The sequence below is a fragment of the Mastacembelus armatus genome, chromosome 19 (genome assembly GCF_900324485.2).
Source record: "Mastacembelus armatus chromosome 19, fMasArm1.2, whole genome shotgun sequence".
Lineage (NCBI taxonomy): Eukaryota > Metazoa > Chordata > Actinopteri > Synbranchiformes > Mastacembelidae > Mastacembelus > Mastacembelus armatus.
Window position 1 is genome coordinate 7,263,788 of NC_046651.1, and position 6,853 is coordinate 7,270,640.

The following is a 6,853-nucleotide window of genomic DNA, read 5'->3' on the forward strand; positions in this document are numbered from 1 at the left end:
TAAAAAAAAAATGCTGCTGTTTGGCAGCTGCCTCCAGTCTCTGTCTCAGTTGCAGCTTCACCCCAAACACAAATGCACTGGAATTCTTTCCATGCTTGCTTCTTATTGCCATTTAATAATATGTAACATTTTCAGAGTGAAACCCAGACGTGATGTTTAACGTGATGGATTGCTTTTCTTCAGCATGTTTCTCCTCTGTGCATGATGTTTTTTAAACCACAGTTCAATCAGTAACTTCCTGGAAATGGTGAAAAGGGGGATTCAAACATGTAGACGCTGGTGGTACACTTGGGAGAATGGTAGGTGGTCAAGGTCAATGCTTACCTGGCCTAGTATCATTCTGGTTAATATGATCTAATTTTAGCATATTTAAAGGTGCAATAACTAAGAATTTACACATTGCTTGACATACTTCTCTGACCTCCAGGTGACCACTACCTCACTTTTTCCCTCAGCTGCATTTGACAGAGTTCATATCAGCATCTAATTCCTTGCAAGCTGCCGGGAGATTCTTCTAAGCTCCAGTCTGGTACAGTAAAAGCCCCAATACAGTCTGCTGATTAAAATGGAGCTGTCAGGGAGTCTCCTGATTGGCTGCGGGGACATGAGGAGATAGATCCTTTGGCTGTGGGGGACTGAAGCAGTCCTGTGATAGACTGGCAACCTGTTCAGGGTGTACCCACCCTCTCACCCAGTGTCAGCTGGGATTCTACGGATTGAAGTGAGTCTTGTACCATACGCCAGCATGTGTGCAGAAGTGGGTGTATGTGTGTTTGGCTGGCACACTTGGCCAGCTTTGTTGGGGGTAGAGGGCCAAAGTAGATCTCACAGTCTGAGCTGGTGTCTTGGCTCTGGCAGATGCAGAGGCTGTCTGGTCAGCACAATGATCCTGCATGCAGAGTGGTTAACTGGACTTTATGCTAAAATACATGGTTACCAATGTGCGACATAACTTCTAAAATACAGTTTTAGGGGACCGAAGGATCCGTCAACATATTATATGCCATTCCTCTGGTAGATATGACTTTTGCATACACAAAGTTGTTCACTTTTTAATGAAAACTGGAATATACTCGCAACTTAATGTTAGTTTATTTAGTTGCTTGGTAGCTAAATTAACTGCACAAAACTACACCTGACAGTTAGCTGGTATAAAAACTTAGTCACAGCTTACTGTCTGAACTTATGAAGTGTAGTAAAATAAACCTGCAAAAATGTTTCTGTGAGCGTGGGGTCGACCTTGTGCAGGATATTCAATCACGAAACGTAGGCTTAGGAGGGAGGGGAACACTAGCGGCTTATAGTTGCAGATTCAGGCAATAAAAAGGGCTTGTTAAGATAAAGTACTGCATTATATTTTAAAATTGGGAAGGAAAGGAAATGCATTAAATGAGACAAAAGAAAATACACACACACACACACACGCACACACACACACACACACACACACACACACACACACACACACTTTTTCCTGCCATGCTAAGCCTTGGAAACCTGCCTCTTATGGTAACACCATGGACTGGGCATTGTGACGTGGTCTGTCAGGCCATGGGGTGACCAGGTTGACCGTTTTAGTTTACAGTAGAAGGTATTAGGTGACTCACATAAACACCACAGCATTAGGTGAGGTTTAAGTGTGCACCAGGTGAGTGTTAGGTAAGTGGATCAGAGTTGGAGTCCAGGGATTAGCTTTAAAGCCACCATAACTAGCCCTACGAGCACACGCCTACATGCAAACACACACACACACACACACACACACACGCAAACTAGCCACATTAGCTCTGTGCTGAGGGGATTTGACTTCTTCTATTCTGGTTAGAGCCCTCTGTTACTCAGACAGTAAACACACTTCTTTCGTAAACATCCCGATGACTCATGACTGACCTCCAGTTCCTGTAAGTCAGTACAGCAGCTCGCTGTAGGCTCACAAACATCAAGCACACATTACATAAAGGGATCAGTATGGGAAGTTTTGTTGAAAGCAAACTAGCATAACAGTGCTCCAGGAGCTGCAGAGAGGAGATTAAATAGGAGAACAAATTTGTGTCCCCAGTGAAACCATGACAGGTATATTATATATATATGGGAAACATTTCCAATTTAAAGCTGTTTTCTGCTGCTATGAAACAAAACATAGTGATCCACATTTCATGTATTCTTCTGTTATCATATCATCATATGCTGTATACGGAAACTGATTTTCTTCTGGGATGCAGGATAGAAGGATATTCAATTACTAGCGCTGGGGAAAATGTTAGTCAGTGTTGAAAACATCTAAGATTTCTCAGGCATTTTTTTCCTCTGCTACAGGTATCTGTAATATTGCATATTACTTCTTTAATTCACACTTGTATGGTAAACTGTCCAAAGAGGGTTCAACTGTAGACCTCATGTCTAAGACCTGTATCCGTCAGGTAATAGAAACAGACTAGGATTCCCAAAATTGACATCAGGACTCTAACTTTGGTGACCAACACATGTCCACATACAACAAGCGAATCTTTAACAGCACATTAGGTAACTTTGAACATTTAATGAAAACATTTAATTGGATCCTACTCTATTTTTGTACATCTTGCTGATTTTAGTTACAAAAGTCTTCCTACAAGACTAAAAATAAAGTAGAAGTCACTTTCTTAGATTGGATTTTATTTCACATGTAGCACATCCATCCAGCCATCATCTATACACACTCATTCCTTAACCAGGGTCACAGGGATCTGCTGGAGTCTATCCCCAGATAGGTCACCAGTCCATCACAGGGCCACATACAGACACACACAGGCCTAACATGCATGTTTTTGGACTGTGGGAGGAAACCGGAGTACCTGGAGAAAACCCACACAAGCACAGGGAGAACATGCAAACTCCACACAGAAAGGCCAGGTTGCGAACTCAGGACCTTCTTGCTGTGAGGCAATAGTGCTAACCACTCATCCACCATACTGCTCATGTAGCACATGTTTTACAAAACCTTACAAAACCTCATTCACATCCTGACCAAAAAGGCGTTATATAAACTGTAAGAGCAGACCCATAGTGGTAGTGTCCTGTGTGGCTAAATATGAGACAAAAATTGGCTTTTTATTTTACTCTCTTTTGATTACAGTATGCTCTATATATTCAATATAAGCACAATTTTGGACACACCTTCTCCTTTAGTGTTTTTTCTTTATCACTTGTACATTAATACTATAATAATCCAACTATGAAAGAAAATGTATGGAACTATATAGTAAAAAAAGGTTTTAAATAACCCAGTTTTATATATACAGCTTGGCACACTCGTGGCATACTCTCATCAGATTCACAATGTAGTTTTCAGTTCAAAGATGTGCCTTGTCGAACACTTCTTGACTTCATAATGTGCTTTACACCTTCAGTTGTCTTGTGCAGAGGAAGACTGGGTACAGATATAACAAGCCTTATTAGTTCTACTACAACCACTGTGCAAATCAATATTATGGCCCAAAACTGTTAAGTAAAGAGAAAACAGTCTATCATTACTTTAAGAGAAACGAAGACCAAGTGCTACCTCTGCTGCAGAGGATGAGTTTATTAGAATTACCAGCCTCAGAAACTGCCGATTCACAGCACCTTACATTACAGCCCACATAAATGCTTCTCGGAGTTCAAGTGGCAAACATATTGCAACATCCACTGTTCAGGGGAGACTGCATGAGTCAGACCTCCAAGTTGTGGTAAACATTACTTTGGAAGAACAACAAGCAGAAGATACTTGCTTGGGCCAAGAAACACAACAAATGCACATTAAATCAGTGCAAAACTGCCCTTTGATGTGATGAGCTCAAATTCAAGATTTTTGGTTTGAACCTCCATGGGTTGGTTAGATGTCGAGAGAGTGAACGGATGGTTCCTGAATGCGTAATTCCCACTGTGAATCATGAAGGAGGTGTGATGGTGTGGGGGTGTTTTGGTGGTGACACTTAATCAAACTTGAGGGCACACTTAACCATCATGGCTACCACAGCCAGAGGCAGACTTACCATTAATCGAAGGTAGGCGGTCGCCTAGGGCCCCGAACTACCAGGGCCCCACAATTTATGGTTAATCTTTCATCACTTAAAACCAACCTTGTATTTCCTTGAATCAACTTTCTAAAACTGTGTCAGAAAGTCAATTCGTGACACGAGTTGCAGAAGTGTTTTCAGACACCCTGACAGTGATTCGCTGCAGTTTGTTTTGAGCAAGCGAGGAGACATGAAAGATATGAAAATAACATTTGAGGAGAAAGAAATAACAGGGAGAAAGAATGAAAACTGGAGGAATACAGTGACAAAGAAAGAGAAAAGGAGGAAAGATGAAAATAATAACAGAAGAAGAAAATATAGGGATGACATAGAAGAAACAGTGTCATGACCCATAAGAAAAAAGATTCAAGGAAGAGAAAGAAAACAGTTAAAGAAGAGAAGGAGTAAAACAAGGGTAATACATTGCTTTGTGAGGTCAAAGAAGTTGAATGGAGAAGAAGTTAAAGTCATGACTAAAAAAGCCCTGGATGTGGAAGGGCCCCATACCGATGTACACCTCCAACTTGCTAAGTCCGCCACTGGCCACATTACGCAACGACATGCCATCCCATCTGATTTACACTTACTGGGACTATCATTTGTCTTCCAACAGGACAACGGCACACCTCTTGGTTATGTAAGAGCTATTTGTCCAGGAAGGAGTGATGGAGTGCTGCATCAGATGACCTGGCCTCCACAATCACCCAAATCCTATTCAGATGGTTTGGGATGAGTTGGACCACAGCGTAAAGAAAAAGCAGCTAATAAGTACCCACACCTCTGGGGACTCCTTCAAGATTGTTGGAAAACCATTGCAGGTGACCACCTCATGAGGTCAACGGAGAAGATGCCAAGTGTGAAGCAAAGTTAGCCACTAATTCCATATTTGTTTAATATGGAATTCATTTCAGTGTCTTCAGTATTAATATGCAATGTTGAAAACAGTAAAACTAAAGAAAAAACATTGAATAAGAAGATGTGCTGAATTCATTGGTAGTGTGTGTTTGCATATATATAGCTTTAACAGGAACATAAGTCATAGCCTCACTCTACCCACTGGTACATTGGCACACTTATTTAAACACACCTAAATTTCATAACTTTGCAGTTCACTAGTGATAATTGGAAAGAATAGAGAATAGAAGCAGAGGCAAGGAAATTAGACACACCAATTATGATGCTGGAAATTCATAAAACATACTAACTTTAACTGAAAGTTAAATTCACACGTCTGGGATAATGTTACGACCCCTTAAGTGTTTCCATTCAAAGCCTCCAAACTTTTTGCTGTGAGACTGTCGGTGGTGTGAATATAGAACAAGGCTGACTGAGCAAGCGATGATAAACACAGTCCGCCCTGTGAATTTCCACCATCAATAGGGGCTTTTTCCAGGCCCAGTGCACTGCAGCCATCCAGTGAGCCTGTGTTGACTGTATATACAGAAAGAGAGACTGTACTTACTGTGTATCTGAAAGGTTGCCTTTCTATGTACTGAAAGGATGATGTCTGCTTCTGCAAAATGTGCAGCATAACTGTAATAAAAAACCAGTAGGAAAATGCCTTTTCTATTTACTATGACAAAATGTTAAGCAAACTATTTTCCGCTCTTAGAAACTTGGTGATGTCTGGCATATTTTCCTCCTGAATAGACAGGAAGTGATGAATTTTACAGTTCTGGTGTGTTTGTTATAAACAGAAGGAAAAATGGTAATTACCATAACCACTGATGCTCACCACTGTTGAGGAGCAAAAGCATAGAGCGCCACCTACAGAAGGTCAAACTTCATCAAGAGAAAGTTCCAGAAAGACCATATGATTACATTCCCAGCCTCACCACTTGACTGACAGATGGCTGCTGGGAAATGTAGTGCAGAATCATCACCGTAATGTGCACCAAAATGGGGACATAACAGAAAAAAACAAATTAAATTCTGTGTTTGAGTAACTTGTGTGCACATGAAGTCCATCATGGCCACTTACTGGAGGGGGTCAACAGCCATTTTGGGAAGTGTAGGAATAATTTTCTCAGCTCCTGTATTACACTTCACTATAGTCAAAATATAAAGGTGCTAAAATTAAATACAAATTCTCCATAATTAATTCTTTGAACCTCTCAGGTTGGGAAAGCTGCCTTAGTAGTAAACACTTAGTAAACAATCTGATTAACGTACCAAAATATTTTAAGCCAGGCTGTACGTGTTCCACCTTCAGTACTCCTATGACTGCCCATGAAACCTTGGTTCACTCCAGCATCTAGCAGAAGAGCAGAGCTCCATCTTGTGGTAAGAGCAGGCCAGAACTTTCTCTAGCATTCACTCAAACTTTGAAGTCTGAGCCTCATTTTAACCTAAATCTGACCTTCCTGCTTTCATTCATTCAAAGCAGTAAGAAAAAGCAAAAAACAATATTTATTTTTTTCTTTGATTTTATTCCATAGTTTAAAAACATGACTTAAAATGAAATCAGCATATAAATCAACACATCGAGTAGTAAAATAATTTGTGGCTGCTCTTCATCATTAAGAAATGCCTACATATCTACATATGATTTTTTCTCTTGGACTAAATATACTGAATTTATTTGTACACATATGGTGTAGACAGTTTGAAAAATATGTTTACAATTGTTTAATTTTAGTGGTTCAGACATGACTGCTAATGTGTCAAAACAATGAGAAAGCTTTACCGAACTGTAGCCTCCTTTAAGAATTTGCGTTCTTATAGGAGAGGAGTGTAGACTCATGTAGAGTGTTATTTGCTTTCAAAGTGTACAATAAATATTTCCGGCCTATATGGCTTTGTTTTTGTATAACCAG